Source organism: Bombyx mori, chromosome 20, assembly GCF_030269925.1.
Source record: "Bombyx mori chromosome 20, ASM3026992v2".
In the NCBI taxonomy this organism is placed as follows: domain Eukaryota; kingdom Metazoa; phylum Arthropoda; class Insecta; order Lepidoptera; family Bombycidae; genus Bombyx; species Bombyx mori.
In genome coordinates, this window is record NC_085126.1 from 10,075,684 (window position 1) to 10,088,821 (window position 13,138).

Sequence of the window (13,138 nt, forward strand, 5' to 3'; positions counted from 1 at the left end):
AGCTAGACGGGTCACCTGATGGTAAGTGATTCACCGCCGCCCACGGTCACCAGCGACGCCAGTGCGTTGCCTACCCTTCAGGTAAGAATATGCTCTTTTCTTAAATAACCCAATGTCGCAGTTGTTGGGGAAGACCGCTGATGGCAACGATGGCAATAAAACTTATTTTCTATTTTTAAGTTGGATTTTCTATAAAAGCGTATTTTTTTGGTTTTTTTAAACTATTATTTATTTAGAGCGATGCTTTGCGTCAAATATAGGCACAATAGCGATATTTACCCGTGCGGGAAATACATAAATTTTAAAACTTAATTCGTTATAATATTATGTTGGTTAGTGGATACAATTATATTTTTCTAGAGTCCTGATAGATTCTGAATTAGTTTAATCGGTAATGGTATTTTTTTTTTAAATCGTTCAATTTTAATGTATTCAGAGAGGACTTAGACAAAATCGACTCCATGAAAACACCGTTACCTTGACGGCTGTTATTTGAATACCGACCTTCTCTAGAGATATTTATCATCAAGCCCTTTTCAGAAAATTATCGATGGCATTATTTGAATGTTGACCGAATAAGACAATTCTGATTTCTCAAAGTAATGCAAGACGCAGCCTAATCTAGTTGTGTTTATGAAAATGTTTATGAAAATTCCTTCTCATTTTAAGATTGTTTTTTTTTTAATTATGCATAAAAAATACATTAAATCAATAAAAAATACACATACACTTTACGTACTCTCTTTGTTTATTGATATTGTGGTCTAAATAGAATTTGTGGTGAAAATAGATTAATATTGTTTGTCTATAGTGTAGCTTTGGCAAAATCTGTAATTATAGAAATATAACTAGTCAGGTCATAAGTATTGTCACACAATAAAAACTTTTCTTTTAGAATGCTGGCCACAAAAAAGTTTATTGAATTCGAATTTCGAACTGTTCATGAAAATAAAAATGTATACTTTTAGAATTTTACTCATTTTTAAAATATGGAGTGGACGCTTAAAGAAGACTGTGTTGCAGTTATTACGTTGCATCGTTGCGGTTACGCGCCAATTCAAATTTTTAACATACTGAAAAATTTTAATATAACCAAAAGATTCATTTATCGTACCATCAAACGATACAATGAAGACTCTAGTGTAGATGACAGGTCAAGAAGTGGTCGCCCTCGGTCTGTTAGGACTCCAGCAGTGATAAAAGCTGTGAAGGCGCGAATTCAAAGAAATCCCAAACGTAAGCAGAAACTGTTGGCCCTTCAGATGGGGTTAAGCAGAACCACGGTGAAAAGGGTATTAAATGAAGACTTAGGGCTTCGGGCATATCTAAGAAAAACAGAACATCGTTTGAATGCTCGTATAATGGACCTGAGACTGAAGAGATGCCGCGCTTTGTTGAAGCGGTACGCGGGAAAAAAATATCGGGAAATTCTTTTTTCGGATGAAAAAATTTTTACCGTAGAAGAGAGCTACAACAAAGAAAATGATAAGGTGTACGCACACAGTAGTGAAGAAGCGAGCAACCGTATTCCGCGTGTCCAACGAGGTCATTTTCCATCCTCGCTCATGGTATGGTTGGGAGTTTCTTATTGGGGCTTAACAGAGGTACATTTTTGTGAGAAAGGTGTAAAAACGAATGCAGTTGTGTATCAAAATACAGTCCTGACGAACCTTGTGGAACCTGTTTCTCATACCATGTTCAATAACAGGCACTGGGTATTCCAACAAGATTCGGCGCCAGAAGCGAAGAGCACACAAGACTGGCTGGCAGCGCGTGAAATCGACTTTATCCGGCACGAAGACTGGCCCTCCTCCAGTCCAGATTTGAATCCGTTAGATTACAAGATATGGCAACACTTGGAGGAAAAGGCGTGCTCAAAGCCTCGTCCCAATATGGAGTCACTCAAGACATCCCTGATTAAGGCAGCCGCCGATATTGACATGGACCTCGTTCGTGCTGCGATAGACGACTGGCCGCGCAGATTGAAGGCCTGTATTCAAAATCACGGAGGTCATTTTGAATAAACTTTAGTGTCATAAGAATCTATGTTTTGTTAAGTTCATTTTGGTATATGAATGGTTGCATAATGAATAAACTTGTTTCAATTATTTTACATTAAACATGTGACAGAATTTATGACCTGACTAGGTATAATAAATAGTCTTAGACAATACGACCATAATAATGCTCAAACTTATAATTTCAATTAATTATAGTCGAATTTTGGCTATGTACTGGGCGACCATTAGTATACTCAAATATACAAATTATCACCGACATAATTCAATTTACTATTGTTCCTAAAATTAGTTGAAACGGCTGAGTATATATTCCAATGAGTGGCGGAAGAAATTAGGTTAAACTAATATTACGAAGTCTCGCTTGGCGCGTTGTATTATTACGTTATTTGTATTAAATTTGAATTCGGGCTAGATTTTGAATTGGTTTATGCAATATTTTTTTCTCTTACCAATGCTGATAGCCTTGAGAGGCTATTTCAGCTTTAACCTAGCGTGTCAGCTCTCGGGGCTCAAGCCGGAGGTGTTGCTAACACTGGTCTTAACAAGAAAAGTGCTTCGCAGATTTTACTGGTGGTAGAACCTCTTGTGAGTCCGCACGGGTAGGTACCACCACCCTGCCGTGAAGCAATGTGTTTCGGTTTGAAGGGTGGGGCAGCCGGTGTAACTATACTGAGACCTTATAACTCATATCTCAAGGTAGGTGGAGGCATTTACGTTATAGAATTTTGAGATGGATGTGTGGATTGACAAGAATGGACAAGATAAGGAATGAGTAGAAGAGAGGAAGTGTGAAAATAGCCCCGGTGATTGACAAATTAAAAAGCGGACGGTTAGCGTGGTATGGATGGTATGGTGATGCGTAGAGAGAAGATGCATGTGACTAGGAGATGTATGGAAATGGTAGAGCAAGGTAGAGGGGGAAGAGGTCGACTGAAGAAGACATGGATGGAGTGTGTGACGATATGAGAGAGAGAGAGAGGAGTGAGTGTAGAGATGACGGCCGATAGAAGAGAACGGAATAGAAAAATCACTATGCCGACCCAACCAAGCGGATAAGGTGGAGACAAAGAAGAAAAAGACGAACGCGGTTTTATACTACACAACTTAGCGCAACAATTACAAAAGCCTATAAATTTACCAAAAACAAAACACTGCTTTTGGTCAAGCAAGACCGTTCTTAATCTCCGAACAACCGTAAATCAAAATGCAAACTTTTTAATTATTAAAGTCCAACAGCAAGAAAACATTATCAACACAATAAAGGATGGTTGGAAGGAATTTATTCGAGGACTCGTCAAGATACCAAGGTACTTGGATGACGAAAACAAAGTTGCTTTATGAAATTAATAATAATAATAATAATAGCCTTTTTATTCCTAAACATAGGGTTACAAGAGGTCCCTAAGTTCGGTGTGCCTTTTGGCATAAGCCTCCTCCAATTCCTTCCAATGGGTCCTATCCCTTGCTACTCTCAGCCAGAATGGTCCCGCTGTCTGCTTCAAGTCATCTTCCCATCTCCTGATTTGACGACCCCTACTTCGTTTGCCGTCTCTATGTGTCTTTATGAAATTAGCACGTTTAAAAGGAAGTTGTGTTTGCGCTACCGCGTTCGCGACATCAAAAATGTTTGTGTCACCTCGTATTGTGTTTTCTTTTGCCGCGTTTCTGGACTGGCGTTGTAAATTGTAATTATCTATATATTAATACGTGAAGCAAAAACTTTGTACCCCTTTTTACGAAAATTGCGCGGACGGAGGAGTATGAAATTTCCCAAACTTATAGAGAATATAGAGAAGAAGTGCACAATGCTAATGTTTTTTTAAATTAGGCATAAAAAATACATTAAATCAATAAAAACAACATTACACACACTACAATGTATTTGACCACACAGGCATGCATACTATTTGTTTATTGTCAAACTTTTCTTATTGCAGTCTGTCAGTTATAGTCTATAGTCTAAAGTGAATTTAGTCTTGGCGAAATCCGTGATTGAAGAAATTTATTAGTCTTTGACAATAGAACCATAATAATGTAACTTATAATTTCAATTAATTATAGTCGAATTTCGACTATCGGGGACCACTAGTGTTATCTAATTTAACCATTTAGCTATTGATATTTATTTATGCATGTAAAGAAAAACCTTTATTATTTAAAACTCGTCTATTATTATCATCATTATTTAAAAAACAAGTCATCATGGCCTAAAGGATAAGACGTCCGGTGCATTCGTGTTGAGCGATGCACCGGTGTTCGAATCCAGCAGACGAGAAACAATCAATAAAGAAACATACATAAGATACATGAAAATAATTGAGAAAAATGTTCTGTTAGAACAAACATTTAAAAAATTGATTTGCGAGCCTCCTCCGTTTTTTAAGTCGGCTAAAAATAAGCACTTTTGAATACAAACCCTAGGCGGCTCAACACCTTTTTTATTTTTTTATTGCCCTTGTAGGCAAACGAGTATACGGCCCACCTGATGGTGGATGGACTTCAGCAATGCCAGGGGCAGAGCCAAGCCGCCGCCTACCGCTTAATACTCTCCACAAGCCTCGTTTGAAGAAGGACATGTCATAGCGCTCGGGAAACACCATGGAGGGGAGCTCATTCCATAGCCGGATGGTACGTGGCAAAAAAGACCTCTGGAAACGTACTGTGGATGATCGCAGTGGCTCCAGGTAATATGGATGAACTCTACTCCGGTGGCGCGCGGTGCGATGGTAAAAACGAGATGCCGGTATCATCTCGAACAATTCCTCAGAGCACTTCCCAAACTCCCCCAGCTGATGACGTCAAAACTGAGCAAACTAAACTATGAGTATGATCGACACGATCCATCCTTTACTTAAATTGTTCTTGCTAGTAACCGCGGCATCGCCCGTCTGGTCAAGGAAAAATGTCGATTCATTTTTATAAAGCGTCACGTAATTTTTCTTAAGATAATAAAACAGTTTTCCGTGCGAATGAGATGTTTTTACGTAGGAAAAGGTGGGTAGCGTATGTCACATTCTCTTGACCGAAAACTGTCACATAAGAAAATCTTGTCAATCCGTTTCATTCGACGGGAAAGAAGAGACACAAGTAAACAGAACTATAGTTTAATCAGTCAAAGCTTGATTTCTTTTAATTTCATACTCAATTCATCGGAGATTTTAAACAGTTATAGATAAGACTCTTATACGTCATATATTATATCTCAAGGTGGGTGGCGCATTTACGTGGTAGGTGTCTACGGGCTTCAGTAACCACTTAATACCAGGCGGCCTGTGAGCTCGTCCATCCATCTAAGCAATAAAAAGAAGATAACATTAAAAAAAAAAATGTGTTACTGATATTGGTACACCACTAGCTCTGGCTCTAAACGTTGAAACCCTTTACTTCGACTGGTTCTAGGGAATACTCATAGCACCTTCAGTCCTCAATCTGCCTGTTTTCAAGATGAAACAATAACGCCTTCAAGATCGGAGAGTGAAACAGAAGTTGGACCAACTTGTTTGTGATTCTAACGTAATGCTGGGTATTGCTAAAAGTTGAATAAGTTTATTTATTTATTTTTATTGCTTAGGTCGGTGGACGAGCTCACGGGCCACCTGGCGTTAAGTGGTTACCGGAGCCCATTGACATCTACAACGTAAAGGCCGCCACCCGCCTTAAAATAGGAGTTCTAAGGTCTCAATATTACAGCTGTCCCATTCTTCAAACCGAAACGCAATACTGCTTCACGGCGGCAATAGGCAGGGTGGTACCTACCCGTGCGGACTCACAAGAGGTCCTACCACCTGTAATTACGCAATATAATTTTGCGGGTTTGATTTTTAATACACGATGTTATTCCTTCGTCGTGGAAGTCAATCATGAATATTGTTTGAGTACATATTTCATTACAAAAATTCGTACCCGCTTGAGATGCGAACACCGGTGCAACGCTCAACACGAATGCACCGGACGTCTTATCCTTTAGGCCACGACGGCTTCATAACCAGTGCGGCCTCACAAGAGGTCCTACCACCAGTAAAAAAGAGTACTCTCCAGTGTCTCTTGGGGAAAACTATAGTGTGGTACCGGCATAGGGGCCTGTAGGAGAGCGTAGACTTTCCATCGTGCTGTTATAGCCCTTATTTATACGGACTTATGGTGCATTCACCAAAACGATTTTTTGACTTATTCGCGATCGTAATGTTATTAGTCTTATACTTCTTATATATTTTACAGCTTCATAATTTTTACTTAGACCATTATATTTTCCAAGTTAAAAACCTCAGTCAATACCTCGCGCAGCACAGTTTTCCGACTGGGAATTCGGGAGTCAGTGCTGAAATCTAATGTACATTAAATTATTTTAAATAAATCTGGGAAGTGTGGTTTGTATTTTTTTTTTAAAAGACAGACAGGGTTGGTCTCTAAACAATGCCTTCCCGTAGTTTTTCCTGTTCCGGGATCTAGATAATGCAATTAATCATGGAAACAAGAGGGCGTTAAAGATTACTCAGAATCTGTTTAGTTCATCAGTCAAACATTTCGATCTTGAGAACGGAAATTTTGCACAACACCAAAAAAGAATCTAAAACATTTTTATTATTGGAGCATAAAGTTGATAAGGGAAATTACTTCAAACAAATTAATTTCCCTCTCGCTCCTGCGGGTCGTAACTTCGTTTCGAGGCTGAGCTCTCAATTTCTCTCGTGCATTTTCATGTGAAATATTGCTTCAGTGAATTAACATGTTATTGTTAGGAAATGAGGGTAGATTCTATCAGCTGCCTTCTAAAGACACCGGAGCTGTTTTCGCGATGTATACACAGTGGGCTCTTTTTATTTGGCTGTACATTGGCACAGTAGCTTGAGGTTTAACCTAATCTCTAATCAATACCGAAGACTACAAGCTTTCTAACGTTCCAACCATCCAAGTCTCAGCTCTCCTAGACCAGTACATTTTGTTTGTATTCCTATTACATTCCTCATGTTTGAAATCGTAACACCCAACGTGTCTTTCGAGAACATATACACCATGCATCGGTTGGTTTTAATATAAATATGACCGTTTACTCGGTAGGTTTATGTCCACGACATTATTAAAACCGCATATGGTGACAACCTGTCTCATCTCTGGCCAAATAATGAGCAGAACCTTACTAGTTCGTTCAAGAAGGTTCGGCTATAAGTAGGGCTATAGCCTATAGAGCAGGTCTTAGGTAGCAACAACGTAGGTCATCATCATTATCCTGCCCTTCTCCCAGTTACCGGGGTTCGGCGCAACATGTTTTCTCCTTCCATACTCTTCTATCATATACCATTTCTTCGCTCACTCCCCTCTTACACATATCGTCTTTCACGCGATCCATCAATTTCTTAGGTCTACCTCTTCCTCTATATCCTTCCACATTCATAGTTAATTTCATATTAATAGCAACAACGTAGGTATGAAGCGAAATCAACAGTGCAATCTGGGGATATGGGGTGACAGATGTTAAAGATATAGAAATGATATTCGGTGATCACTTTTGTGATATTGAGTATCGGCCACTTTAATTGTCCGGAAACTACTAATGAACAGGTTTTTGGTTAAAGCAGAATTCATCAGGTTAACCCTCCTCCCAGACTTCAGACCACAACAGCATTAATACGTTTTTTAGGAAACAACAGAAATTTTCGACAACCCTCAAAAGCTCTGCCTCATACAAAACGCTCTAGTAACTATTTAGTAATTGGATGACCGTGACAAGGCAGAACATTTAGCCATTTAATAGATAATTTTTATAGATAATAGAACGTTTAGCCATTCCGCTATGTCGTGATATTAATTCAGGAGCGTGCTCAAGATTATTAAGCGAATTTCGTGTAGGAGCCTGTTCTTTGTCGTCTTACTGTGCGATTACATAAAGTGCGAGCTGCCACAATTGACTGCTCTTTAGAAATAAGGGCCTTGACTGGTGCCATGTGCGCCTAACAGATCCAACAAACAAATATAATAGATCTGTGGATAAAAATAATTGAACTCGCTCTGTTAATTTTTTTGCTGGGAGCTGATACACTGCAGTACCACAAGCAAAGCTTTATCCACTTACTTAATCACAAAGATGAGGAGTGCTTTGGTAGATTCGAGCTTTTCTTGCAAATTTGTGCCTTAATATACCACTATGGAACAAATTTTGGTATCATTATATTGTGAAACCTTCAGCATTGTATATTAACCCAGGAAATCATTGCATATTATTAACTTTAGATACCCCTCTAATGCAATTTTAATGATACCAACTTTTAATAATACTAATATTTATTGAATAACTGGGAACATATCCATCATCCAGCCCCAAATTATGATTCCCTGTGTTATGGGTACCAGAGGCTGACATACATACTTGTATACATTTAAATATATACATACATGGATAATAAGCACCTAGACAAAGAGCAAACAAACCTGTTTATTACACGAATGTTTGCCTGTTATGATTAATAGATACAAGATAATTTTCAAAGAAGTCTTCTTTATATGTATGTGTACATATACGTTTAGGTATTTCACTGGAATAGTACACCGCGCGTAGTTCGTTTCCAAATAATTATTGTCCACCTGATGGTTGTCTGGAAGAGATCGCTCTTAGAGATAAGACCGCCAATTGTACTTTTTTGTGTTTAATGTATCGCACTATTTATTTGTTTTTTGGTGTACAATAAAGAATACTCTCTCTCTCTCTCTCTTTAAAATTAACGCATTTTTTTGCAAATCGGCCCAAAAAAAGAGAAACTATATTCGAATTCACTTAATAGCGGTTTTCGAAGGAGCCTTTGCCTTTTTAGTTACAGTGGTTCTGTTGTATCTAAATTTGGTTTCCCGCTTTTTATGAGTAGCGCCATCTGGCCCAACTCTGAGGAACGAATTGCTCTGTTGATAAAGAAAGTAGTGTGGAACGGGTGGATGGTGAAAAATAAAAGTTACTTTCCAAAATAAACCGATTTATTGTTTATAGAGTGAATCACATAGGGAATACAACAGGTTCCCTTGCGAATTTCCAGATTCCTTATAAAAAAACTCTGAGGAAAACTTGAATTCTCTGGGTGACTTGGTCACTCTGCCTCTGGGCCACTACCACTGGCCACACTGGTCAAAAATTTTCGTGTTGCAACACTGCAGTATTTGAGCTTTGTGGCGATCTTTTATCGGAATAGACAGCGAGCTTAGACCTTCCACGATATGGACCGACGACCTTAAAGGTCACGGGAACCCACTGGATGTCTGCTGCGTAGACCTGATGGTGATTATGATAGCTTTCTCATATCAAGAATGAATAAAGTGTATCAATATATATAAACTAGCTGTACCCGTCCGCTTCGCTGGGCTATTAAAATTAACATTATTATTTCTCACCCCCCCAAAGATACTCACCATTAACGCCCCCGCAGCTGGTGTAGGGAGTCCAACACTCATATAAATATTAACCTATCCATTAAGTACATGTATTTTCTACATGGATACCAAGTTTCAAGTCAATCGGATGAATAGTTCAGTAATTATAACGGAACGTCCGTAAAAACCACTGTAGATTTATATATTAGTATAGATAGGGATCTTTAAGTCTATTTAGTTAGTCCATTTCAAAGCCCGCAGCAAGAGTCAATCTTGAATCGAAATAAATAGACTTGAAGCAGACACACATATTATGTGACTTGTTACCTCTCCACAAAAACCGTACATCATCGAACCCATGGGCCTTTTGGATTCACTTAATTTATTTAATTAAAAATCCCGGAATATAATTAAGTGCTCCCTCACATTCCACCCTACTTAAATGGTGAACATTAATTTTTGCGCGACTTTTGGGAGGCAGGGACGACAAGTTATTCAATGTTAAATTTTTGAGTATTTTTTTTACACATAAAAGTTAAATTTAAATTACAAAAAGTTAAATTAGAATAAGAATACAAAAAAGTTAAATTAGATAAAGTTTAAACAAAAGGATTTTATTATCATAGACATGAATACAAAAAAGATGGCGCGTAACGGAAAAATGTGACGCGTAACCGAAAAATGTGACGGTAAATTTTTTTCCAACGCCGATAAAGAAGTTTCACTTCAAAAGCGTGGTATATTGAATTATAATACGTGAAGCAAAAACTTGATATCCCTTTTTACGAAAATTGCGCGGACGAAGGAGTATGAAATTTTCCACACTTATAGAGAATATAGAGAAAAAGTGCACAATGCTAATATTTTTTTTAAATAATGCATTAAAGATACATTTATTCAATAAAGAAAACATTACACACACTACACTACATACCATGTATTTGACGCACACACGCATGCATACTATTTATTGTCAAACTTTTGTTCTTGACGTCTGTTGTCAAATTGAGATTAAATATTGTTTGTCTTTGTTAATATTTTTTATAGTTTAGTCTTGGCGAAATTTGTGATTATAGAAGTATAAAATACAATCATAATAGTGTACAAACTTACAATTCCAATTAATTATAGTCGAATTTCGACTACTGCGGGACCTCTAGTATTGAATTAATAGGTAAACTAGGTACTATAACATTTGTTAATCTTCTCTTACAGATTTAAATCGGCTTTTCGTTTGCCGGATGAAAATTTGTTTAAAGCCTTATTAGATAATGACCGACCTTGGCTCGGTATTTTTTTTTTGTTGTTGATAAATTGTGTTTTTTAGAAATTATATTTAAATACGAATTACATATTGATAAAATGATGAAAATTAAATATGAATAATATTTTTCGACCTTACCGACAGAATAATAGAAAAATATGAACTGGTTATTTAAAGAAAAAATCACAAATTATCGATAAAGTTCATTATTGAAAACCCGAACAAAACAAAATTTTCTGATAATAAATCGTAGCTAGATCGAGTTATCGCCCCCGAAATCCCCTGTATACTAAATTTTATGAAAATCGTTGGAACCGTTTCCGAGATTCAGATTATATATATACATATATACAAGAATTGGTCGTTTAAAGATCTAGCAGTTGCCTATGTAACACGTCACACTAAAGCTTTTTTTTTATAATAAAATTTATATACCTTTGTGACATCATCCTCGAATTTGTACATGCCATTTAATTTTTATTTATAAACAAATTACAATAGTAAGCTTCCAAATGATCTTTTAAGGATACGCCAAATTAAGATCTATTTAATGTATATATATAAAAATGAAATGCTGTTCGTTAGTCTCGCTAAAACTCGAGAACGGCAGGACCGATTTGGCTAATTTTGGTCTTGAATTATTTGTCGAAGTCCAGAGAAGGTTTAAAAGGTAGATAAATATGAAAATGCTCGGAATTAAATAAAAATAGCAATTTAGTTTTTCCTTTGATGTGTCCCCCATCGGACGGATTCCTTTTGTTTGTTTTAAGTTTATTTTATACAAAAGTTTAGGTCTTTTATTTATCGATTGAGGCACTACGAAGTCTGTCGGGTCAGCTAGTATTTAATATATTATACAATTTATAGTGAATTATTTGAATACATTTCCGGGCCACTTTTGCAAAAGCTCTTTCCTGTAGTGGTGATTATGCGAGGTAGCTACTGTTGCTCCGTGTGTGTTCGTATATGTACCTAGCTAGGGACCCGTGGACTTATTCACATTCCTTTAAGACGCCAATCATTAAATTATAATGATAAATCAGCTAATTCCAAGGAAAAACAAATCACTCTCACAAACACAACGAAAAACTAAATACTACATCTAATCTTACCTTGGTCACTTGTAGGCTTCCGATATATTCACATTCGTCTAGAAACTTGTTAACGTTTATTCTAATAATTCAATTGAATATAATACGATACCATTTATTGGGAAAACCGGGCGGCGAAAAACGCCTTATAGCTCGCGACACGACACGTGCTCTCCGCCCTAACGCCGGACCAAAACTGAATGCGAGAAAATGATGGAACACCTCTTGTTCTAGATTTGAAAATTTACGAAAGCGCATGTCGAGAAATCCGTTAAGCCATTTTCACTTTAATTTCGTCCGCACTAAGGGTTGATGTTTCAATCTCGCAATGCGTTTTAAGACGTTTTTAATATTAAAATGTTACGCAGGTAACCAATACGACTGGGGAAAATTCGATTTATATCGTACGAGAATAATTAACGATCTTTTTAATTATTTATCGGACGCTTAAAATTACGTTCTGGAGGTGTAAACATATTTTTTAGTTCCAGTACCCTATTATTTTAATCATACCTACTAAGAGAAACTAAGGCCTCATTATTTTAAGAAATATCTTTTTGAACAAAGAAACCATATGAAAGTTACGTTTTGCGATGAAAGCCTTTGTTAAATATCTCTACCTTCCAGACAATGCTGGGCCATAGTAAGTATAATATGTTCAATTATAAGATAGAGCATTAGATTCAATTTAATAGAGACCTCTGAATCGTGACGTCATTCACGTTGCGATGTTCCATGATTCCGACGATCGTTTAATACCAAGTGGGCCGTCAGCTCGTCCGCTGATCACCCATTTTAGCGTGATTTGTAAGTCTCTGTTTTTTAGCACAACGCATTAATGCTTCGCGGCAGAAATAGGCGGGGTGGTGGTACCTACCCGTGCTGGCTCACAAGACGTCCTACCGCCGGTGAAGTTCTGGTTTTAGGTGTACTTATTCTTTAGATGCCTTAGACCTGACCTCAAGGTAGATGGAGGCTCTAATACCAACAAATTGTCTGAAACACGTTAGAGAGCTAATTCATGGATAGTTTCATCCGGTCATTGTGACGAGGTTTGGAGGGGGCGTATATCCGGCAGGGGCCGTCTGTCAGCTGAAAGAAAATGAATTCTATAAAATTAATTCTTTTTTATTATTAGTCATCACATATTATTTAGTACTTATTACTTAGTAATACTAAGCAATTACTTACTAAAAGCTTCCATTTTAGAATCAACTTTAAGGAGATGTTGTGGCATAAAAGCATCCTGTCTGATCGTCCTCTCGATTTAACTTTGATAATGATTACTCGTAAAGCTTTACCTATCGGATATGAAAATCGAAAATACGAGGACAAAAAAAATGCACGAGGTCACAGTTCAGATGTGAAAGTTAATTATAAAAGTTGACGCGTATTGGCTTATGGCGGCC

The 13,138-nt window shown here is 37.3% G+C and overlaps 1 protein-coding gene across 4 annotated transcripts in view; it reads right to left on the minus strand.

Moving 5' to 3' along the window:
- The window catches only part of LOC101740004 (KH domain-containing, RNA-binding, signal transduction-associated protein 2), a 284,259-nt gene extending 272,332 nt beyond the window's left edge, over nt 1-11,927 (minus strand). For all 4 annotated transcript variants that reach the window (XR_009975857.1, XR_009975858.1, XM_062674445.1 and 1 more), the window contains exon 1: nt 11,751-11,927. The gene's annotated coding sequence lies outside the window, so the exon portion shown is untranslated. The remainder of the gene's footprint in view (nt 1-11,750) is intronic.
- Nucleotides 11,928-13,138: the final 1,211 nt, after the last annotated feature.